This window comes from Anolis sagrei, chromosome 2 (genome assembly GCF_037176765.1).
Source record: "Anolis sagrei isolate rAnoSag1 chromosome 2, rAnoSag1.mat, whole genome shotgun sequence".
NCBI lineage: Eukaryota > Metazoa > Chordata > Lepidosauria > Squamata > Dactyloidae > Anolis > Anolis sagrei.
Window position 1 is genome coordinate 231,560,787 of NC_090022.1, and position 25,396 is coordinate 231,586,182.

The following is a 25,396-nucleotide window of genomic DNA, read 5'->3' on the forward strand; positions in this document are numbered from 1 at the left end:
TCAAATCCCTGCTTGGATGGAAACCCATTGGGTGGCCATGGGCAAGTCACATTCTTTCAGCCTCAGAGGAAGGTAAAAGTAGCCCTCCTCTTAATAAACCTTTTCACAAAACCCCAGTGATAGAATCAGCGTAGGGTTGCCATATGTCAGAAACAACTTGAAGGCACACAACAGTAACAGCAACAAGATTTGCTGAAAACACCTTACAAACTCCCAAAGAACCTAGATTTTAAACACTGGAGATTATTCCTTCCCTCTGCTTCATACTCAAGATGGTAAACACTTGTTCAACAAATACATTAGAAGTAGAAGATTGCTTCCACTAGGAGGCTGGAATTTATATTTGTGTGTCTGCATTCATTTTGCTGCTGCTTTGCCAAATAAAATGATGTTGTACTAAATAGCATTTGGGATTCTGCACCTGGCCACTTTTCCTGCTGAGGTCATAGCTTGCTTGCCTTTCCCCCTTTCTCCCAGCTTTTATAAATGCTATTAACTTTTAACAAGCCAAACACTCTTCTGGTGCATATAGAGAGCCTGCTTAACCCCACATGGCTGTTTGTAAACCTTTTCCTCCACATTACTAACTGCAGGTACCTGATGATGACCCATAAGCTTTCAGAATCAGACCACATTTCTCCATAGTCCAATTACCAGAACAAAGTGAAGAATTATGTTTCCAGTCTAAATGCTGAGATAGAACAAGAGCAGAAACAGAAAGCAAATAATGTGCCTCAGTGAACTGTTCACGTTTGTTGTGATATCTTTGCTGACATCCCATTCTATTTTTTAAAAACCCATTATAACCATTTTAACTTGCTTCAGAAGTTAAAATACAAAACCTCAGAAAAACAATAGAAGTTGAAAGTTGTCAGAAGTGAGGAAAGGGGGACAAGTTTTTGTCTTATAGCATAAGATTTGAAATTGGAATCTGATATTTCTCTCTCAGCAGGTTTACGAGACTGAAATGTAATTGCTATTGTTGTGGTAATATTTTCTTTCTAACATGGTAGATTTATTTGTGTTTTTACTGGTCATTACTTATAATTAATTGTGTTTTAGTCATTTTTTTCCTGCACATGCAGGGAAGATGTCAGAAATTAAATTAAATGTCTCATTTTTTTTTTGTAGAGGTTAGAAGAAAACACGATGAAATGCAGTTTGCATACGTAATATTTAAAAACACTAAATATGTAATTTATGTAACAAAGAATGGCTGTGACATTTTTCAGCACATTAAAAATTCAGAATTAGGATGGTGAATGGGAGAATCTTATAAATGTTTTCTTAGAACTTCACAAGGCATTTTGCCTTGTATAAAAACCCTACTGGATTGTACTTTCTTTTCTTGGAAATTCAATGTAACTAACATTTCTTGTTTGTTGTTTTTGTCTTCAACCTGTGTCAGTCCAGTATTGACCTAATTATATGATTTCTGGGTCTGAGAGTATGTGAATCACCCAAGGTCACAAAATAGGTTTCCATGACTGAGTAGGGATGCAAAAGCTAGTCTCTAGAATTGTAATCCAATGTTCAAACAATTACAATATGTATCCTTAAAAGGGCATTTTCTAGCCTCCACCCATTTGCATGGAAACATTTCACTTCTGTAACTCAAGGGTGGGCAACTTGTGGCCCTCCAGATATTGCGGGTCTGGCTATTTTGGCCAGGTTTGATGGAAATTGTGGGTAACTATTGGAGGGCAACAAGTTGCTGTCCTCTGCTTTATATGTTATAACCAGAGTGGCCACTTATGCGTTGCCAAAAAGAGAGGATATCTGCAGAAATTGGCATATGCTAAACTGTAGTGATGCCACAATGGAAATAATATTTAGTTTTTTAAAAGTGTACTATAGTATACTATAATGTGGCTATGCTATTCTATGGTACATACTGATGGGACATGTCAACGCTTCTTTTCTCTGATATTTAGGTTTTTACCTGGATCAAACAAGACTAATCATCATCATCATCACCACCACCATCATCATCCTTACCTGCCTCTCCTCATGGCTTGATAATATCTTCACTTATAGGACTATGCTATGGTAGACCTTGACTGAGCAAATGTGAAAAACTCAGACTTATCAGATCTACTTAATGTCTCACTGACCAGCCAGAATCAGGTGGAAAATATTTGCAATTAAAAACTGAGAGTCCTCTAGATACATCATGAGCCTACATTTTTTTTCAGTGCTAGACATTGTAAGTTATTTTCTGTATAGCTCAGAACATGGTAACTCTTGTCCTTAAAGATATTTTGTGTGTGTGTCAGGAGTGACCTGAGTAACTGCAAGTTGCCTCTGGTGTGAGAGAGCTGGCCATCTGCAAGGACATTGCCCAGGTGACACCCAGAAGTTTGATGTTTTACCATCCTTGTGGGAGGCTTCTCTCTTTCCCTCTCATGGGGAGCTGGAATTGACAGAGGGAGCTCAACCCACTCTCCTCGGATTTGAACCGCTTACCTGTTAGTCAGCAGTGCTGCTGGCATAAGGGTTTAACCCATTGCACTACTAGGGACTCCTTCTTAAACAATGATAGGAGACTTTTTAAAAAGAAGCAAGATTCTGAATAAACTCACAACTCCACAGAGTTCCTAAACTTGTGACTATCCTTTTGGTTGGAGTTCAGCTATTATTTAACTTTGATGGCCTTGTAAATGCAGATAACGAAAGATGTCCTTGCTATCATGAACATTTTATTTCGGTTTCCCACTATAGCAAGTCTACCTGCCAAAATAAACTTGTCGATTTTGAGCTAATAAAGCTGATTTGACAATTAAAGCTTTCCATGCTGTGCATTTGGTGTATTTTTATCCATAATGATGTTAATCTATTCATGGTTAGAAAAGCATCTATCAGTTTTTGTATATACTTGCCTATACAGTCAGCCTTCCATATCCATGAATTTTGCATCTGTGTATTCAACCATTAATGATTTGAAAATATTCCAATAGACAAATACAGAAATAGTGGAACATAGCAAATTTGGATTTTGCCATTTTATACAAGGGACACTATTTTACTATATGCATACATATTGTATATAATGAGACCTCAATATTCACTGATTTTGGTATCTGTTGGGATGCTGGAACCAAATACCAGTAGATACCAATGACTTAGTATATCTGCAATACATCAAGAATTCAAAGTTTATGTTAATTGACTATTGAATGCACTGGCTCTCTGAAATAAAACTATTCTTGCTTAGGAGAAAGAGGCAAACACCAGAGCATTAAAATAAGACTGTAGCTCCCTGGGGTGTCATCACCTTCTTAAATTTGTGGGAGGAAACAAGGAAAGAAACTGCTTCACACCTATTGTGTTGCCCTCTTGATACATAGAAGTTATTCATTTCCCTGCAACAGCTTGAGTAGATAGCATACCATTCTTAGAACTTTCACAAGCTGATGTATGTGGGTCAAGGTTTTGGCCCTTATTTTATGATTGCCATTTTCCACTCATTCAGAGCCACCAGTTTCCTCTAGCAGCTGAAGTTCCTCGCTAATAATAGAAATGTTTCATGCAAGAGCTCTTTCTGAAGAAGATCCTACCTTGACAGATAATCAATGGTTTCCCTTAGTAGGTCAAGCCATTTACAGTGACATGCCAAAGCCTGCTTAAGGAAGTCATCCTGGGAGTTCTAAAGCCGCATTTTCAACATCTATTTTCTCAGGAAAAGGCAGTATACATAGGTAGAATGAAAAGCTTGAGCTTTGGAGTAATATATTAGAAGTATGACCTTGGAGACCAAAGTCTGAATGTGTGCTTGGCCATGAAACCCATGTGGAAAAGTCACATTCTCTCAGCCTCAGAGGAAAGTGTAGACCAACGTTTCTCAACCTGGGTGTCGGGACCCCTGGGAGGGTTGTGAGGGGGTGTCAGAGGGATCGCCAAAGACCATCAAGAAAACAAAGTGTTTTCTGTTGGTCATGGGGGTTCTGTGTGGGAAGTTTGGCCGAATTCTATCATTGGTGGGGTTCAGATTGCTCTTTGAGTGTAGGTGAACTATAAATCCTGGCAATTACAACTCCCAAATGTCAAAGTCTATTTTCTCCAAACCCCACCAGTGTTCACATTTGAGCATATTGAGTATTTGTGCCAAGTTTGGTCCAGATCCATCATTGTTTGAGTCCACAGTGCTCTCTGGATGTAGATAAACTACAACTCCAAAACACAGCCCTTCCGGAATTTTATGTTGGTCTAGGGAGTTTTGTGTGCCAAGTTTGGTTCAATTCCATCATTGGTGGAGTTCAGAATGTTCTTTGATTGTAGCTGAACTATAAATCCCAGCAACTACCACTCCCATATGACAAAATCAACCCCTCCCAACTCTACCAATATTCAAAATTTTGGTGGATCAGGTATTTGTGCCAAATTTGGTCCAGTAGATGAAAATACATCCTGCATATCAGATATTTACATTATGATTCATGACAGTAACAAAATTACAGTTTTGCATGGTTGAGGGTCACCACAACATGACGAACCGTATTAAGGGGTTGTGGCATTAGGAAGGTTGAGAACAACTGGTGTAGATGGAGCCTCAGACATGTTTGTGCCCTGAACCTTAAAGCAGAAACCTGAGCTTTATCCATGACGCCAGTGGAATAATTTTACCCTTGCTTGCTGCATTACTTTTAAAATGTTACATTTAACTCTTCTAACTTGCAAAAACATAACCCTCACAAAATAACAATGTTACTTGTAACTTGTTGCTTCTGAGCTCTGAATAGCAAATGAATGAAAAACTTTCTGAATGGTCCCTACATTTAAAAAAGGTTTTCCGGTATTACTGTAGTTAAAATCTCCCTCCCCTCATCCACTGGGCAAGGAATCAATGCTGAAGTTTAGTCTATACTTTTAAAGAGCTATTCAAATTGCTCACTCTAACAAGACTCACCACTTTGGATAATCCCAAACAAGGACTGGATCATTCCTCCACCAATATGAAATCCATCAACCACTACTGTTTTCTTTATAGGTTTTAGGAGCAAAACAAAACCATTCCACTATGTATCAAACAATCAAGATGACATGATAAAAATGAAAAGATAAACATTCCTTACTCAAGGGCACTGAAACTGATAGAAGGATAATAAAGGGGTTACTCTGTACAGTCCCAGATAGGATAAACAGGAAACAGTAAAGATAGCTGAATGCTTAAATACTTTTTTGCTTATCCACATTGGACTGGTTGCTATTGGAGAAATGTTTCACAGTTCAAAAAAACAATCAAAACATCAACTCCCCTCCAAAATAACTCAGATGTAAAGAAAGTTATATGTATAAGTGAAGTATGCTGTGCTGTTTCAATTATCTAGGCCCCCAACAAAAGGCAAGCAAATGAAGGGTGACAGTTCTAAGGCTAGTACCTAATGGGCTAGAGAAAAAGAAAAGAAAAAAGTATCCCTATCAGATGTCTATGTTTGATATTTTATTCCACATGATTACATTTCACTTTAAAAAACATTGAGAATGTGCATCCTTTTTTATTTTTCTTAGTCTCAAAAATTCTTGTATAACCAGAAATAGCAGCTGGTAAATCACAGACTTCTCCAGGTAGCTGCTATCACTATGAGCAAATGTGGTTACCACTGATTAAATTATATTAAAAGGTCTTTATCCATTGTAAACACAGTTGCCAATTAATCTCCCAAGCATACTGCTGGCCATCTCCCCAGGAAGTCATTCAGTTACAAGAAAAATGCGACATCACAAAAGCCATGGGGTTTGCAAGCAAAAACCAAAACCAACTAAACATATAGAAGAAACACCCATAGCTTGTCAAACACTCATTCTTCTTCCCAGGGACTGTAAGTTTGGCTCCATTTCCTGCTGTGCACAGCAGGCATTTCCACTCAGAAGAAGAGCGTGGGCACAAGGCTGCAAAAGAGGATGAATGTTTCCCTTGAGCCATCTCTAAGAAGTTCATTTACTACTGGAGGCATTTTCCAAGAGGCTCTAGTATGATCTGAAAATCACATTATGGGATTAAAATTAAAAGTTTCCCAAACCCATAGGAAACAATTAAACAAACAGCAGGTGTTTGATTATGTGGTCCACATCACTATCCCCTGACTTGTTAACACAACAGTAGAGTAGATCAGAAGATTAAAGCAAGCAACCAAATCTCCTCACTCTTGTATCTTTCTTCCTCTTTCAAAAACACACACAGTCCTTTTATTCTGCTGGTTGCCCATATTACCCTGTGAATAACAGCTTACAAACCTAACTGCCATCAGCTTGATGAGTGCTTCTTGGCTTTGAGGAATCAAAGCTGTATCTTTTTCTTTGCTTTCCTTTTTTGCCTGCTTGAAGAAGCTGAAAGGAATCAAAGAAGAAAGAACCTTCTGGGAGCTGTAGTTCAAAAAGGGAACTTTTCCAAACTCTTGCTTGGACGATGTCCAACTGCAAAAGCTTGCAATAGCCTCTCCTTGAGGAAAAGGAAGCAAATGCATGGAATTCTCAATGAAGTAGGCTGCAGTCTGTGATAATTCATGGGAACAAAAAGATACTTCTTTTTAAAAAATGTGCCTGACCTTTATAGTCATTATATGAAATAGAAAGTGGCTGTAAGTAAGCACATGATTCATCTCAAAAGGAAGAATATATTATAGTGAGATCTGAAATGTATTGGAAAGACTGGAGTTGTTGGGAGGACGATGGGAGCAGCAAACTGTTTTTCCTTCAAGATCCAGCTACTATAGCTATCAGTAATTTCCTCAGAATAGTTTTGAAAAAGTGAGACATTTGCAAAATTTCAAAGAAAAGGCACTGAAGACCACATCTTTGTGTTGTCCTACAGAAGTTCTCAGTTCTCAGGTTAACTATGGGAACTTCCAGACAGCAATAAATCATGGGTTTTAAACAGGGGCAAAATATCCCACTTCAGAAGAGGTTCATATACAGACCTGTTGGTCCTGGGATTTCTGCTTCAGTTGTCTAGACTTGATGCTTTGTTGTGAGATTTAGAGGCTCCCAAGATGGCTGCCATAGGACTTCCACCAGAAACTTTTATTTATTTATTATTTATCTTGAGCTTTATTAAAAAAGCTCAAGATGTGGGTATGCGGTTATGTGGAGAATCAGTGCAGTGAATCACTGCAAAAGTTCTGTTCTTTGTCCTGGCCAGAGAAAATGTGCTCTCCATATATTTCATGAAGTTTCTGGCACACAAACAAAGTTTTTGCCTTTTACTCAAGTGTCACCTTCTTTTTAGGAATCAGCCAATCAGGAATACCTAAAACCCGGGAACAAACCCAGATTTTAAAAAATCCAATGATTTCCGATTGCAGGGACATACAGACATGCAAAGATCTGCAAACTCAGCTCAAAACTGCAATATTCGTGCATCTGGAAATCTCATGTTTTTTTGCCTTTTGTAGCGATTACTTCAGTGTTTACAGGGAATGGCATCAGGCCACCCTCTTGTCTGCTGCAGAAACTCCTGGGTTAAAGGTATTGCCTGGATGGGCCCAAAGAGGCTTCATAAAGAATACCTCTTTCCCTTCCAGAATATCTAGCTTTCTTCTCTTTTGACCCACTTTCCCCACTTATCACCTAGCTGAGGAAGAGTGCTTGTGCTTTCACTCTGGCAAAAGTGTATCTTGATATCTCTAATAATAGTCTTTTCTCAATGCTCCAGCATTAGCATTCTAAAGAACAACCATGTTGGGATGTTTTGTGGTTTCCAGCTGTATGACCATGTTCTAACAACATTTTCTCCTGACGTTTCACCTTCATTTGTGGCTGGCACAACCATGTTGGATTAAACAACCAGCTAGCTCAGCATCCAGCCCAGTCCATGGCCAACACATTGGGACCCACTGCCTTTTGAACAGTGGGTCACAACTCCAAATGGGCTCTCCTTAACTTAATGTTAAGGTCACAAAATTGGCAACAGTAAAAGGTTTCTGAATGCCATCCATTTACATGAATATGTGAGCAACAACATGCCATATTTACAGTGGACTCTGTAGAAAATGCTTCAGTTGTACTTCATAAAAAGGAAAATCAGTTTCTTTAGCAAGTCTTACAACTGCTGGTTTCTTAGCAGTAAATGTTTGCTTTGCATACCAATTTTATATGCCTATGTACCTGGGGTCATGTATACTTTTCTTGGGTGGAAAGGGGTTGTGGGAGAAAAAAAAAAGAAACCCCAATAAGGGAAGTCTTCCAGCAGAAGAGATGAGTGCAAAAGCACCCATTCCCTATTTATGTTCACTGGCAACTAGGCATAAAGATGCTGACTGTGGTACTGAACAGGTTATATACAGTATGACCCTCAGATCTATGGGATTGGTAGCTGTGATTTCACTTATCTGCAGGAAAAAATGTTTTAGGCATTTTCTAGGTGCAGCATGATTCTGTGGCATGTCTCTGCTGGAAGTTGTCCACAGAGTTGCATTGGAAGAGTTCTCTAGGTATTTTCTTGGTTCTCCAACATGTCTATGATCAAATTTCACTGGAGGTCATTCATTTCAACAGAATTTACTATTCTCTGCAATTTAACATTTCCGAGGTAGATCCAGGAACTTATCCCCTGTTGATTTCAGGGTCACGCTATGTATCAAGTGTGGCTAGTAGCTCTTCATAGATATCCTCCATAAATCTGTCTAATGTCTTGTCTATAAATAACCATTATATATCAATAGATAATATGTTTTTATTTGCATATGCTTCAACAGTGTTGGGAGAAAGGTACGCTATAAATAAAATCAATAACCCATCATTAGGTTTCAGTGGATCACTCCAGGTTCTAGTGTTATAACTATTCTCTTCTTTCTCCATACTGTGAATAATACCTGTTCTTACTGTAGTTGTCATTAAATGTCATCAGGGGATAGCAGAAGCTTGTCAGAAATGTGTCAGCTCTAAAGCTGACATTTGTTGTGATGTAAGCCATTATTCAGACCCATAAGCCAAACATGTGACAAGAATCAAACCCAGCCTTACTGCTAGGCAGAATGAGACATCTGCTTCAAGTAGCAGATTTGGGGCGACATAAAAAGGTGGACAGTTTTTAGTTATCCCCTTATTGTGTATGTATGTGCCTACTAGTTGCCTGACAACCCATGACAACTTTATGGATTTCATGGAGTTTTCTCAGGCAACAAATACTCAGAGGTTGTTTTGCCAATTTCTCCCTCTGAAATTTAGCATACAGTGCCTGGTATTCATTAGTCATATATTTTCTGCCAAAAATAAGTTGTCAACCTTTGGTATCAGTTTTTCTTGAGGGAGCGATATTGTGCCCCAGGCAGCAGAATATATTGTACCTGAACAAAAATAAAGGTAGTTGTTGCTATCCCTAGCTCTGCTCCCCCAGTTAGGGTGATACAAGGAACCCTACTTTGGATAGAAGGCTGTTGTTGTTGCTGTTTTATGTACAACATCATCTAGCATTAAGGAATAAGAATAATTGAATTTTGAACACATTTGCAAGCAGAACCAAAGCACTGAAGTGATTATGGTTTCTGTCTGTGGGGGAAAAAACCCACATCCAAACACTTGTGTGTTGAGATGCGAATATTATGCAAAATTGCTTGCAACTAACTCAGTATTAAGCAAGCGTGCTTTGAGAGATAAAAATAGTAGTTTGTGCAAACTTTGCTTTGGGCAGAAACATGGATGTCTTTTTGTTCCCTTATCTTGATTAGAGAAAAATACACAAAATTATTTCTTCTAGAATGCAAACAATACCCTTTAGCGAGATGTAAGTTGCTATGTACTGGTTTCGCTTCTATCTTGCATTCGCCTTGCTGCTAAACGGAGCTGACAGCATTAGAGCCCATTTGAAATCGAGGCTCTTAGAACTACAAAAAGTGTGAAGCTATCAGCATGGAGTCACTGAAGAAGTTGTGATAACTCTTCTTAGTTCCGTTGCAGAAATACCCTGAGAATTAGTGCTTTGTTAACCCTTCCAAGGTCAATTGCAAAAGGATGGTCCCAACTGTGTGGGTTAGCAGACCTTTAAAGTTCAGAGAGATTTTGCATTTGAAAAGCTCCATTTTCCCCTGGGGTTGAAACCTTCCTCAAACTGTATTTTCTAGGTTCTTTCTAATGCTTAAGCCATTCTATAGAACTTGTTTTGCTCAAGCCAGGAAGTGGCCTTTAGTTCTGGCGAAACTTTGGAAGTAAGAGTTGCTTTTTGCAAACCAAGAAAGTTTATACCAGGTTAGTCTTTGACAGTATCACTGTGAATAAATTGGAGAGGTCTTGTTTATAATTTTAAAAAAGCTTTGCCCCAGCCAAATGATCAAATCTTTGGAAAACAAGTCTTATGAGGAATGGCTTAGGGAGCTGGGCATGTTTAACTTGGAGAAAAGAAGACAGAGAGAACATTTGATTGATTTGATTGATGTCACATTGAGGAGAGGACAAGCTTCTTTCTGCTGCTCTGAAGACTAGGACATGGAGCAATGGATTCAAATTGCAGGAAAAAAGATTCCACCTAAATATTAGGAAGAACTTGCTGTTCTACAATAGAATATGCTGCCTTGGAGTGTTTTGGAGTCTCCTTCTCTGATGTTAAGCAAAGGCCGAGTGGCCATTTGTCGAGGGTGGTTTATAGTCCTATATGGTAGGGGGTTGGACTACATGGCTTTTGTGGTCTCTTCCAACTCTATAATTCTCTTATTCTTAGAGTTTTTGAAGAACTACCTTCTTTTTCTAACAGGGATTTTCTCTCCTTAACAATACTAGTAGAAAAGGTGTGGTTTCGATAGGATCTCTCCTTGCACAAAGCAGTGTCTTACAATCTCCAGAAGAGCTTTATGATGGAATCTGATTCTTGGCACGGAGCGTTTATATGTATATGAGGTAACGTGTATGTACTTGGGTAGAGTCGCTGCCACCACCTAAATTACTTTAGGATATTACCAGGCATGTAACCGGGGGGGGGGGGGGGGGGACGACGACTTTGGGCGCTTCAGACCCCCCTGAAATTCTCATGGTGGTCTGCGAAAAGTACATTATTTAAACTGTTATGTTTATTCATATCATGATCTGATCACCATACTCAATATATCTCATATGTATGGGGGTATTGGGGTAACGATACAAAAGGTTTGCTAGGGTAGACCCTCTTTCACTCAGACTCAGCCCCCCCGAATCAAACTCAGCTCCCCCCCCCCCGAATCAAAATCCTGGCTATGGGCCTGGATATTACAGATGTTTTCCTGAGGTAATCTTCTTCCTGCCCCACCAGCTCTCCCTGGGCTCCCTGAGATATCTGTGTTGTTACGATGTTAGAAACAGATAGAACTAAACCCACAGGAATGAATCACTGCTGAGGCTTCTTTGAAAATTGAACTAGAGAAAATGTTTCTTTAAAATATTGAACAAACAACTATCTTCTTTAATGAGGCACACAAGCTTGAATGGTTACTGAGGCACAATAATCTTGATGGTTACTTTAAACAGGTTCTTAGACTTAGATATGAGAAAAACTCCTCACTCTACAATAACACAGTAGCAGTGAGTTCCCCAGACTAACCTAAACAGGTTGTCCCTAGAGCAATTAGCTACACTCTAAGCAGAGTCCTCTGTAAGCTAATCTACTCTAACCCAGAGAGTAAACCACTTGTGTAAAAACCCACACAAGCACCCAGGCGACTACTTTGACCTCCCTGGCCAAATAATGCAGCCTTGCCTGTCACAAATGCTCTCTGACAGAAAAATCTAAGCTCCCAAAAATACCTCACCTCTCTTCTGTACCCAAAACCCATCTCCCTCCTCTCTCTCAAGCTGACACTTTTCCCTCTCAGCAATCAACGTCTCCCATTTGTCCTAACCAATCAAAAGAGAGCTTCAGCTCCTCCCCTCTTCTCCTTTTACACTCCCAAGATGTCTGCTTCCTTTGCTGACACTCCCAAAATGGAGTCCTGCCTACTGATACTCCAGGCTTCTCCTTCGGCCTACGAGGTAAGAATCATTACAAGCTTCTTCTTAGAGTTCTTTTATTAGGAGAAAATCAATGATTGAGAACTAGGTAGATTAGGTCTATATTTATATAGACCTTGTGCAGCCAAACTAGTACAGACGGAGCATCCCTTACTTGAAATTCTAAAGTACTCAGAAATCCAAAATTGTCCTCATAGATGGCTGAGATAGTGGCATATTTGGAGCTGCTTATGATCCATGGGCCACTGTTTCCTAACCTGTGGCTTACAGAGTGTCTTTGAATCAATCATGATCCTCACTCAAGCCTATTTTATTGGTTTTTGTGAGGGGAAATGCTGTTGCCAGTGTGGTATAGTGGACTACAACTCCTGAGGCTACAGTTTAATTCACCTCTCAGCCATTGGTGGCCTTAGGCAAATAACACATTCTCAGCCACTGAAAACCCAATGATATTTTGCGACGCTCTCTACGTGGGGCTGCCTCTGAAGGCTGCAGCTAGTCCAACGCTCGGCAGCCAGATTTCTAATGGGGGCTGGGTACAGGGAGCATACAACCCCTCTGTTACGCCAGCTCCACTGGCTGCCGATTAGCTTCCGAGCACAATTCAAAGTGCTGGTTTTGACCTACAAAGCCCTAAACGACTCTGACCCTGTTTACCTGTCCGAACGGATTCTCCCCTATGAGCCATCAAGGCTATTAAGATCTTCCGGGGGGCCCTGCTCTCGGTCCCACCACCCTCACAGTCGCGCTTGGTGGGGACGAGAGACAGGGCCTTCTCAGTGGTGGCTCCCCGGCTCTGGAACTCCCTTCCACTAGAGATCCGATCTGCCCCCTCCCTCCTGACTTTCAGGAAATTACTGGCTCTGGAATGTGGCTTTTGAGGACTGAATCTTTAATGAACTGTGACTACGACTACGACTGCGATTGTATTGACGTTTTGGCCTGGGTAATTGTAATGATGATGTTTTATTGTATTTTATTGTGTTGTTTTTAATTCTTAATGATGTTGCACCCGGTTGTACTTGTATACTTTGTAATTGCATATATGCTGTAAACCGACCTGAGTCCCTCGGTTGAGGTGAGAAGGCCGGTATAGAAATCTTCCAAATAAAATAAATAAATAAATTAGGGTTGCCATAATTCAGAAATGACTTTAAGAATAACAAATGCTGTTGCAGTACAGATAATAATGTCATTTTGACAGACACAGGAATTTCCAATGATAGCATTTTGTATTTTTGCCATCAAGGTGGGGTTTTTTTTGGGGGGAGGGGAGGGGGGAGTTTGTTCAAAACTAATACATATTTTTGACAATATTGAACAGTATTTTTTGAAGACATATTGTCTTTCACTGTAAGGGATACTGTTAACTGTATTGCCTGGTTTCATTTTTCTTTGCACTGAATCACTTGATCAACTAATAATGGGCTAGAAATTTAGAAAAACTACAACATTTTAATGACCACAGTGGAGGCAACGATCAGTAGCTTGTGCTTTTTATAGGTTAATTCCATCCCACCTTAGGGATCTCAGTCTCTTAACATACTTATAAATGATCTGTCAATTGAGACAGCATTGCCTGCACTTGATCAAGTGGTTGGCAGCCCACAAACAGGGCTACCTCTTTCATTGAGCTCTGTAAGACAACAGCCTCAAGAAGCAAGACGCCAGAACTGGGGATCTCTGCCACTAAGTGTGACCCCATGGAGAGGGTCCTGTTGCTATAGCTCTCTTGGGTCAGTTCCTTCACTGAAGTGTTTGTCCACCATTCCTCTATCACTCTCCTTTCTCTGAAATGTTTACACACACTGCCTGATGAGTTTCGCCTTCTCCCTCTCCCCCATGCCATCCGTCATGCTCTGGCTCTCCATCACCTTCCCCAATGGCTTGCACACAGCAACTGTTGCCTTTGCTCTTCTTTGGGCTGTGCCTGCCTACCATTTCTCGTTTTCTCATTTGCATAGCAGTGGCAACATCTTCCCCTTTACACCTGTGGGTTTGTGTGGCAATCACTGCTCCTTCTAGCCAGCAGTATCTGCTCAGAAGCAGAAGGGGCAGAACAATGTTTTTCCCAAGGAAGAGGGATGCAATAGGCAGATGAATGAAAAAATGGGAGCAGTAGTTAGCAAATCTACCTCCAAGGAATGGGAGAGTCTGGGCTCTCCTGTCAATTATGCCACCCACACTACAGAATTATAGCTGTTCAATATCACTGTAATGGCCATGGCTCCTATCCCGGGTAATCCTGGGATTTGTAGTTTGTTGTGGGCCCAGGACTCTCTGACAGAAAATGTCAGATTTCAGAATTCCATAAACATCGAGTCATGACAACATGATGTCAAACTATTACAGTTCTGCACTGTGGATGCCACCAGTCATGCATATTACTGGAAGTAAATTGCATGGCACTCAGTGGGCTTTATTTTTCAGTATATTGTTAATTAATTAATTCATTTCTAATTCAATCCAATTTAAATGAATTCCCATTCAAAACGAAAACTTGCAAAAATGTTTGATTGCATGATTATGTTCTATTTAAGCAATTTGGCTGCTTTATTTAGATTTTATTCATAATTTTATTCATAATTTTATTGTAACATGCTTAGGTTAATTCCACAATTTTGATCCACAGTTAATCTTGCCATATTTTGATATGCCTCCCATATTCACCAATTTCTGGTTCTAAACAACTTTATAAGATGTTTTGAAAAGATAAATGAACTTTGTTTTGTATCAATTAATTATGAAAACAACAGCAACAACCCCCCCCCCCACTGTAATACAATTTACAAACTATGAAGAGATGCAACATAAAACAAAAAGAACACTATATTAAGTGAGCAAAATCTATGAACTCTATTATTTATATTTTATGGATCTCTTAATGTAATCTATTCAAAAGATCTTTAAAGTAACTATGAACTACAATATATCAAAAGTGGTGCTTCTTAAACTTGTTTATAAATGATTTGCAGCCAGGAATTATCTGAGAGAGGGACACCAAGTTAATTGAGATAGTTGCATTAAAGAGATACAGTGAAAATCTTCAAAATTATCTCTCCAAGCTTGGCGAACAGTAACCAAAATGACAAACTCAGTGGAAGCATTGAGGTCAAAGGACCCAGCATGTTTGTTGCTCAGCAAATGTCTTGCATAATAAGGTTTTTTATTGTCAAAGGGTTCTACAGCTGGAATCAATGGAGTATTATGTGGTTTCCGGAATGTGTGGCCATGTTTTAGCAGCATTTTCTCCTGACATTTCACCTGCATCTGTGGCTGGCATGTTCAGAATGCTTGATATTGTTAATAGTACTTTGCAATGCAATTTACAAAAGTAAATTTGTGAACAGAGCCAGTGTGGTGTACTGGTTTGAATGCTGGACTACGATTTGGAGACCAGGCTTCAAATTCCTGCTTAGCCATGGGGGGGGGGGGGGTGAAAGAGGGTCTACCCTAGCAAACCTTTTATATCGTTACCCCAATACCCCCATGCATATGGGATATATTGAGCATGGTGATCAGATCATTATATGAATGAACATAACAGTTTAAATAATGTACCAGTAAGGCCTTCTCACAGACCACCATGAGAATTTTGGAGGGGGGGGGGGCTGAAGCCCCCCAAGCGCCCCCCCCCCCGGCTATATGCCTGGAAGGAAGGAGAAAGAGGGAGAGAGGGAAGGAAGGATGAAAGGTTGGAAGAGAAGGAAGGAGGGAGGGAGAAAGAGAGAGGTAAGGAAGGGAGGGAGGGAGGGAGGGAGGGAAGGAGGAAGGAAAGAGAGAAGGAAGTTAGGATAAGATGGTGTGAGAGGAGGGCCTGAGAAAAGATCCCAAGGGACTGTATCTGGCCCCCCATGTCTGAATTTGCCCATACCTGTCTTAGGATCTTTATAAGGCACACAAGAATAACAAAGCAGAATGAGCAGGCACCCAAAAAATAAGATATACTGCATGGCTATTTAAATTCCAGTAATTATTTTAAAATAACTATTCCTAGTCCAAATTATCACATACACTTTGAATGTAAAGCACAGCCTCTGTTTTGTGTCATACAATTCCTTCCACTTTTTTGGCTATGCATGAATGGCCATCTTGCCCTTTTCTCTTCCTTAATAGCAGATTGAATGACCTTGCCTTCCAGCACTATCTCATACTTCATTTTGGATTGTCTCATCATCTCAGGGGTTTTGAAGTAAAAGGCATTTAGAAGTGATTTACCTGTGCACTCTTCCATGCAATACTAACTAGAGTGAGTGCACCGAAGTGCCACTGTCATTGTTTTGAGATCACTCCTGCCAGTCTCACCTCTCATCTATTGCTGCTGGCCAAGAACTTCCCTTCTTGAACTCTGACATCTTAAGAATGGTCAGTTTTCCGCTGATGTATAAAGTACAAATAGCACTGTGTTTTTGTGACAGGAGTAGACTTAGGCTGAAATGATGTCTATCTACTGATACATTAAGATGTGAAAGTCTCAAGATGTGTAACTCATACTAATAGGAATATGGAATGTGAGAGGTGTGAATCGATGGAGGCTAGAAATTATAAAGTAAGAAATGGAACATATTACTTACTTGGGTGTGTGTGTGAATGAATCAAAGCAGACAGAAGTGGGATGATGTCAACCAGATAATTACATTTGATGGCATTCTGTAAATCAGTTATAAGATTGTAAAGTTTGCGTTAACAATCTCATAACTTTAGGGTATTCAGATTTACAGGTATGAACAATTGAATGGGGTGTTGGTGAATAACATCTGCAGTGCTCTCCTGTACCAGAATGTGTCAGGACAAGCAGTTATGAAAGGATCTTGAGGGGCCATTCCAGACTCCTATTCTCAATCTGTCCTGAAATGGGAAAGTGCTTTGGAGTTGTTTTCTGGCTCCCCATTCCACAGTGCCTCAGAATTGCTTTGGATGAGGTGCTTCCAGGTTGCAATGGCCAAGCATTTTGGGGGATGGCATCATTAGATGTAACAATGACACCAAAGTGCAATCACTGTTATTACTTTGACAATGCAGGTTCTCAGCTATTGCGTTTTAATCTGGAAAATGACAACGGTATTTTCTGATGGAAATAAAAGCAACAAAGTGGCCAAAGTAATGTCATGTATGGATAATTTCATACAGAAGGAAGAGAGATGCACACAGTGTGCCTATGTCATAGAATTCATGAAGTTTGACACCGCTTTAACTAGATTCATAGATTCATAGAATTGGAAAAGACCTTGTGAGCCATCCAGTCCAACTTCCTATCAAGAAGCAGGAAAATTGCATTCAAAGCACCCCTGACAGATGGTCATCCAACCTCTGTTTAAAAGCCTCCAAAGAAGGAGCTTCCACCAAACTCCAGGGCAGAGAGTTCCACTGCTGAACAGCTCTCACAGTCAGGAAGTTCTTCCTCATGTTCAGGTGGAATCTCCTTTCTTGTAGTTGAAGGCATTGTTCTGCATCTTAGTCTCCAGGGCATCAGAAAAATAGCTTGCTCCCTCCTCCCTATGACTTCCTCTCGCATATTTATTTAAGTTCTTTTGTGTGTGTGTGTGTGTGTGTTGCTGGTTAGGATCATAGGAAGGGGGCCCGATCATAGGAAGGGGGCCCGATGATTGGGGAGGGGGAGTATAATTATAGGAAGAGGGACAAGATAAGAGATAGAGGTGAGGTGAGGTGAGGTGAAAGCAAGTACCCATAAGAAATTCCTAAGAGTTCAGATGGTTTGATGGTCAGAGGGTTAAGGAAATGTTGTATGATGGTTGAAGAATGTTATACTGCTGTTTGCGTAGAGTCAGAGATGGCTTTGAGTAGAAAATTGGATGGAAATTTGAGTGAGTTAGAGAAGGAACTTTGAAGGTTGTGAAGCTGCTTGTTGGAATTTTGGGTGGTTACCAGAAGAAGGTTGTGGAACTGGAATTGTAAGAAATGGAGGTGCTGGAATCTCATAGGAATGATGAACTTTCACATTTGTGTGACCTTATGGGGAAATCATTCAACCTCCTTTTGCATCAACTTGAAACATTGAATGAGAAAATGGATCACCTCTTTAAAGGAATTTCCCTCATCATAAAAAACTCTATGCAATATGACCCCCGAGGGATATTAATTCTGCACCTTTTGACTCAGCTGAGGACTTTTGGTCATTGGGAGGGAGAAAGGCCACTGGACTTAAAATTGGAAGAAATGGCAGGACTTGAGTCTGTTGGTGGTGTGGGAGGGTTTCATTCTAATTATTGGAATCAGGAGGGTGCTGAGTCACAGGAGACAGCCTTGGACGGACAGAGGAAAACAACTACTACGGTGGCGCCAGACTTCGTTGTTCGTTCTTCAGAAGCCTCTTTGTATTCCCGACATCTTTTACAAATGAACAATTTGGCGCTTGAAATTGCAGACTTAATGACTAATAGAGGCAGATGGACCTCAAGGAGAGCGATTCAGAGGTTCCTGGCTCAAATTCTATCCAAGAGCCTGTTGGAAGTCAGAGTGAAGACCATTACCTGGCTATGTAGAGACTATCAATCATGTGATCGCTCTACCTGTCTTCTTATCACACTTGAAGACAACTCTTTGCATGGAGAGCTATTAGCACTCCGGCCCCGGTTGAAAGGATGGGGCGTTACCATCAGGAAAGTGCTTGTGGATCCCCAAGTCCGTCCTCTTTTTAATGGTCTGGAGCCTTTTCTCATGATCCATTGCGTTCCAGCAATAAGCCCACAGATAACTCTCCAGTTAGGACTTCTCCACCCTTAGCCTTCCAAATTGAGACTCCAACTGTATTCGTTACCCCTGCCCAATCTGCACCCCTCTCTCACCCAAGGACGCTCCCTCTGTTTAGCCCTCCCAGCATCCTTGATTATTCTCTTTTCTCAGTGTCATTGGAAATATCCCCAAATGTCAGGCAAAATAGATAATAATAATAATAATAATAATAATAATAATACTTTATTTATACCCCGCTCCATCTCCCCCGGGGGACTTGGTGCGGCTTACATGAGGCCACGCCCATCGATACAATACAAGCAATCTAACACAAAACACAATAAAATGAGCAAAATACATAAAATGCAAAATCAAAATAATATACAACACAACAATATAAAATCAAACATTAAAAACACAGGGAATTTCACTAGGCAGGGCCAGATGCATGGATAAAATTATATATTTTTTTTAAAAAACATTGGGAGATAGGGCAGTGTAACTTATAAGGAGGAGGCTCCAAGAATGAGGAAGGATTTCATTGCACAACCCATAAAATAAAGTGCGTCTAAGGACATTTTGTGCAAAGTGTGGTCAGGGAGAATCTTACATTTAATCACTGAAGGTACATTGGAATAACCAGGTTTTCAAATTCCTCCTAAAGATTGCCAGTGTGGGGGCTTGTCTAATGTCTCTGGGGAGTGAGTTCCAGAGCCAGGGGGCCACCACAGAGTAGGCCCTCTCTCTTGTCCCCACAAGTCGCACCTGCGATGCGGGCGGAAGCAAAAGAAGGGCCTCTCTGAAGGATTGAAGGGATCACGTGGGTTTATAGATGGAAATATGGTCATGCATGTAGGAGGGTCCCAAACCGTTCAGGGCTTTGTAGGTGAAGACCTGCACCTTGAATTGGGCCCGGTAGATAAACGGCAGCCAGTGGAGCTCCTTAAACAGGAGAGTTGACTGCTCTCTGTAATTCGCTCCAGTTAATACTCTGGCTGCTGCCCGTTGGACCAGTTGGAGTTTCCAGGCCATTTTCAAGGGCAGCCCCACATTGAGAGCATTGCAATAGTCCAATCTAGAAGTAACTAAGGCGTGGACCACCATGGCCAAATTCAACTTCACAAGGTCGCAGCTGGCACATGAGCTTCAATTGTGCGAATGCCTTCCCAGCCATCGCTGATGCCTGAGCTTCAAGCATCAGTGCTGAATCTAGGAGGACACCCAAGCTGCAGACCTGCAATTTCAGGGGGAGTGCAACCCCGTCAAGCACAGGTTGCCACCCTATACATCAATCAGGCCTACGATTGACCTGGAGGACCTCTGTCTTGTCAGGATTGATCCTCAGCTTATTCGTCCTCATCCAGACCGTCACAGCGGTCAGGCACTCGTCTAGCACTCGAGGGGCTTCCTTGGAATTAGATGGAAAAGAGTAGTAGAGTTGGGTGTCATCTACATAGAGATGGCACCCAACTCCAAAACTCTGGATGACCTCTCCCAGCGGTTTCATGTAGATATTAAAAAGCATGGGGGACAGAAGGGAACCTTGCGGGACCCCACAGGTCAAAGGCCAGGTGTCTGAGCAGGTGTTCCCCAGCTTCACAATCTGGGAACGACCATCCAGGAAGGACTGGAGCCACGACAGAACCGTGCCCCCGAGACCCATCCCAGAGAGCTGGCCCAGAAGGATACCATGGTGGATGGTATTGAAAGCCACTGAGATATCCAAGAGAACCAGCAGGGTGACACTCCCCCTGTCCAGCTCCCTGCGGAGGTCATCCACCATGGCGACCAAAGCCATCTTGGTGCCGTGACCAGGCCTGAGCCCAGATTGCGACTGGTCTAGAAAATCAGTGTCCTCAAGGAATCCCTGAAGCTGCGAGGTGACCACCCACTCCAGCACCTTGCCCTAAAAGGGGAGGTTAGAGATTGGCCTGTAGTTGTTCAAAACTGTAGAGTTAAGGGAGGTCTTCTTCAGGATTGGTCTCACCACAGCCTGCTTCAGAGTAGATGGAAATTTCCCTTGAGCCAATGATGCATTAATAATCGGGACAAACCAATCTAATTAACCCTGGCTGATTTAAATAGCCAAGAAGGGCAAGGATCTAGGGCCAATGTGGTCACCCTCACAGCTCCTAGGACCCCATCCACGTCATCAGGACAAACAAGCTGGAAAGAATCCCACAAGATCTGACTAACAGATGCCTTAGGTTCTTGTGGGTTTTTTCGGGCTCTAGAGCCATGTTCTAGAGGCATTTCTCCTGATGTTTCGCCTGCATCTATGGCAAGCATCCTCAGATGCAGGCGAAACGTCAGGAGAAATGCCTCTAGAACATGGCTCTATAGCCTGAAAAAACCCCACAAGAACCTAGTGATTCCAGCCATGAAAGCCTTCGACAATACATTGAACAGATGCCTTGGTTACCTCTTCTGACATTGCATTTAAACTGGAGTCCAGCTCGAGGCAAATCTGAGTGACTTTATCTGCAAAATGGTGCGCGAACTCGCAGCACCGAATTGCCGAGTCCTCAAGGAGCCCCCCCCCCACCTAAGCAGGGTGGAGGTGCTCTCCGACAACCCGAAACAACTCCTTAGGTCTATTGGATGCAGACGCTATGCAGGCAGTCGAGAGGGTCTTCCTGGCTGCCCGCAAAGCCGCGGCATAGGCCCTAGTGGAGGCTCTAGCCCGCGCTCGGTCAGAGACACCCCGAGATTTCTTTCAGATGCCCTCTAGACTCCTTTTCGTGCACTTCATCTTGTCCAAATCCTCAGTGAACCAAGGAGTTGGCCTGACTCTATGCAACAAGAGGGGACGTTCGGGGGTGATTGTGTCAATTGTCCTAGCCATCTCGCTATTATAGCAGTCGACCAGGGCGTCAACAGGATCGTCAGGCTACATGACAGAAAGAACCCCAAGAGTCCTTAGAAGTCCATCCGGAGCCATCAGTCTCCTGGGACGGACCATCTTAGTGGGTCCACCACCCCCGCGGAGGTTAGAGGTTGCTGTGAGCCTAAAACCGATCAGGTGATGGTCAGCCCATGACAATGGAAGGATATTTTGCTCTTCCACTCTGACCTCATGTAAGCCGCCCCGAGTCCCCTTGGGGAGATGGTGGCAGGATATAAATAAATTATTATTATTATTATTATTATTATTATTATTATTATTATACATGGCCATCATGTCTCCTCTCAGCCTTCTCTTCTGCACGCTAAACATGCCCAGTTCTTTGAACCATTACTCATAGGGCTTGTTCTTCAGGCCCTCCACTCATCAGTTCTTTCCAGGATGAAGAAGAAGCATTGGTGAGCACCCTTTGGGTTCATTCGCTCAACCAATTACAGATCCTCCTAACCGTAGTTATGCCTAACTACTATGACTCAATGCTATGGAATTGTGGGATTTGTAGTTTTACAAGTTCTTTAGTCTTCTCTGCCAAAGAGTGCTCGTGTCTTACCAAACTACAACCCCAGGATTCTATAGCACTGAACCATGGAAGTAAAAGTGGTGCCAAATGGTATTAATGGTGTAGATGCACACAGAGAGAAAAAAAATCTTTCTGGACAGAGGAGGAGAGGATTTATGGGTGAGCACTCCTTACAGGTGGGCACTTCATTTCATTCTCCATCAGCCCAAACTTCCTGCCATCTGTCAGAGATGAAATATACAAATATCAGATTGCATTTAAAACCTTTTTAGGAGAGGCAGCTTCCAATTCAGAACTGCTTGTGTTTTCTAATGCACAGAGTGAGTTCTAACATTTATTCCTGTTAATTTCATTGGACATATCATCCTCCTACATAGTTATTAACACTGGTGAACTGCCCCCTTCTTTGAAGAGAGTTTGGGCAATTCTGAGACCAGCTCTATTCATGCAAGAAACCCTTGGATTGAAACAAATCAAAACAAAATGACAAATAAAAACATCAGACTGTAGTAATTGCATTTCACAACGGGGGAAATGTCAGGTTTCAAAGACAGGGTTGATCTCAGAGAGCTGTTTTGTTCACATTTTACAACTTGAGTTCACAAGCCACCATAGCATCGTAAAGATTATCTTCTTCTGAAGTTCCTAACAGATAATTAATTTTCCAGGGCACTCTGTAAATGCCTTATGACACTGTTAAACTTTTCTAGTTATGGCCGGAAGCATTAAAAACCTCATTTATAGGACCACCATGATTAATATAGGCTGCAGTGGGATAACTCCTTGCAAGAAATTAAGTGCTCAGTGCCATTTGAACTGGCCTTCTTCCCATCATTACCTTCTCGCTTGTTAATTATTTTAAAGTTATTGTTTCATCTCTGTGTAAGTCATGGGCAGAAGTCATTAATTCTTTGTGGAGGGGTTCTTTGCTCTTTCACGTCATTTGTCATTCTCTATGAAGGAATACATTGCTGCCACCTGTAATTACCTTTTGTAATTATCAATACATGTCCTTCCCTTCCCTTTACTGCAATATTTATCTGTCATACAGGAAAAGTAAAAAAAGGGGGAGGAATTTTACATAGGCCTTGTTATTAGTACAGTGTGTGCTCTAGTACAATTGTGGGCATGTCGCTTTTCTCAATCTCCCTTTCTTCCCATTCTTTGCCCCATTTCACTTACCCTTCTATATAGCAGTATATTTCTTATTCATTACTACATGTCTTCTCTTCCCCCCAACTTCTCATTTTTTGAGTTTGAGTTTGCTTTCATCTGATGGTGAAAACTTCTCAAGTTGTAACTGGATTCCATGTAACTGGATTCCATGTTCACTCAAACTTCCAAAAATAGTAGGAAATGTTTAGTTTCGTCCTTACCCTGAAACTGAATGGGTAAGGAGTATTTGGGTGATAGACTTAACAGATTTGGCTGTTCAAAATAATATAAGATAGCTTATGTTCAACTGAAGCTACCATTCCATGCCATCTACTTAAAATTTAGATTTAGAAGGGGTTCTGAAGGAGATTCATGTTGAGAAATGTGAAAAATAGTAAGATCCAGCAGAAGGTGAGCAACAACCAGTCCCACCTCAGAGTATCTAGCAGTAGAAGGAAAAAGGCCAGGGCAGTCTTCTTGGTCAAACATATGAAGTAGCTTTACTCAAAACTATATATGTATAATACTGTATATAATCGAGTATAAGCCAACCTTAATATAAGCTGAGGCACCTAATTTTATCACAAAAAAACCTAGGAAAACATATTGTCTCGAATATGAGCTGAGGGTGGGAAATGCAGCAGTTACTGGTAAATTTCAAAATAAAAATAGATACCAATAAAATTACATTAATTGAGGCTTCAGTAGGTTAAATGTTTTTGAATATTTACATAAAACTATAATTTAAGATAAGACTATCCAACTCTGAATAAGCCATTATTCTAACTTTCTTCAATGTAAATATATCCTTCCAATAATTATAGAGTAAAATACTAAATGTAATAATAACAATAATAGAGAATAATAAATGCATTAACAATAATAAATAAAGTTAAATAATAAATGTAATAAAATAATACTAGTAACAGAGTAAAATAATAAATAAACTTGACTTGAGTATAAGCCAAGGGGAGCTTTTCAGCCTAAAACGGGCTGAAAAACTAGGCTTATACTCAAGTATATACAGTAATGGGTCAAGTTGACGACAGCATCATGAAAGATGAATTATATTTGGCTACACTGCATATGATAATGGTATCATACAGCTTTCTACGTCATCTCCCCCCTCTCCAAAAACTATTTTTCATGTACTGATAAAGGTTTGGCAAAGCTGGAATGGATATGAAAGTGACATGAAGTTGCACCAACCAGCAATAAGTAAGGAGTTTTATTGTGAGATCTCTTGCTTCTCTCTACTAGTCTAGAAGAGCCCATAGTCTCATCAACAGTGCCATTCTTTTGTAGAAATCACTCACCGACAGAAATAAAAAAGAGCTGAGTTTCAAAAAGTGGGGACCTTACAGCAATGCTAATTTTAATTCATTAAATTTTGCTAATGTGGCTTGCCCTCTGAGCAATTCTCCCATCCGCCCCCCCCCCCAATAATTCTTCATTTCACTGTTATTATCACAGACAGCTAAAAGAATTAAAGATCTGGATTGAGCTTTTCCACATTTCACATGACAGAGTATGCCCAGGGTGGAACAATAAAGATTCCGATTTCCTTGATATCCTAAGAGATGAGACTTCAGTTTTGCTGGAAAAAGTTATTTTGCTGTTCTCAATAGATCCCTGAATGGCAGTTTTGCAGTTTGAAAATTTGGGTGGTTCAATGCAAAAACAAACAACAAATCACTACGAGAAACCAAACTTAACTCATAAAAGCTGTGCTCATAAAAAGCACAGCTTTTATATAAAAATGGCTAGGTGTGTGTCCCAGAGGGTCCTAGAATTGAAAAAAAAAAACCAAACCTCCAGACATTCTGTCTCTAATGTAGTTACTGATTTGGGCTGTTCCCAAATATAAAGTGAGGAATGAATGCAATTCAATGTCACTTTAAATGCTATGGTTCAATGCTATGGAATCATAGGAACTGTAGTTTGGTCAGGCACCAGCACTTTTTGGCAGAAAAGGCCAAAGACTCCACACTTCTGGATCTCTAAACTGACATCCTACCTATAAAAGAACCTTACCTTTCCTGATAGGAGCCGTGGTGGCACAATGGGTTAAACCCTTGTGCTGGCAGGACTGGTGACCTGAAGGTCAATGGTTTGAATCTGCAAGACAGGGTGAGTTCCCATATGTCAACTCCAGATTGTTGGCGTGTAGCAGAGTATCGCAGAAGCTCAGAATAATGGACTCTGGAGTCTCC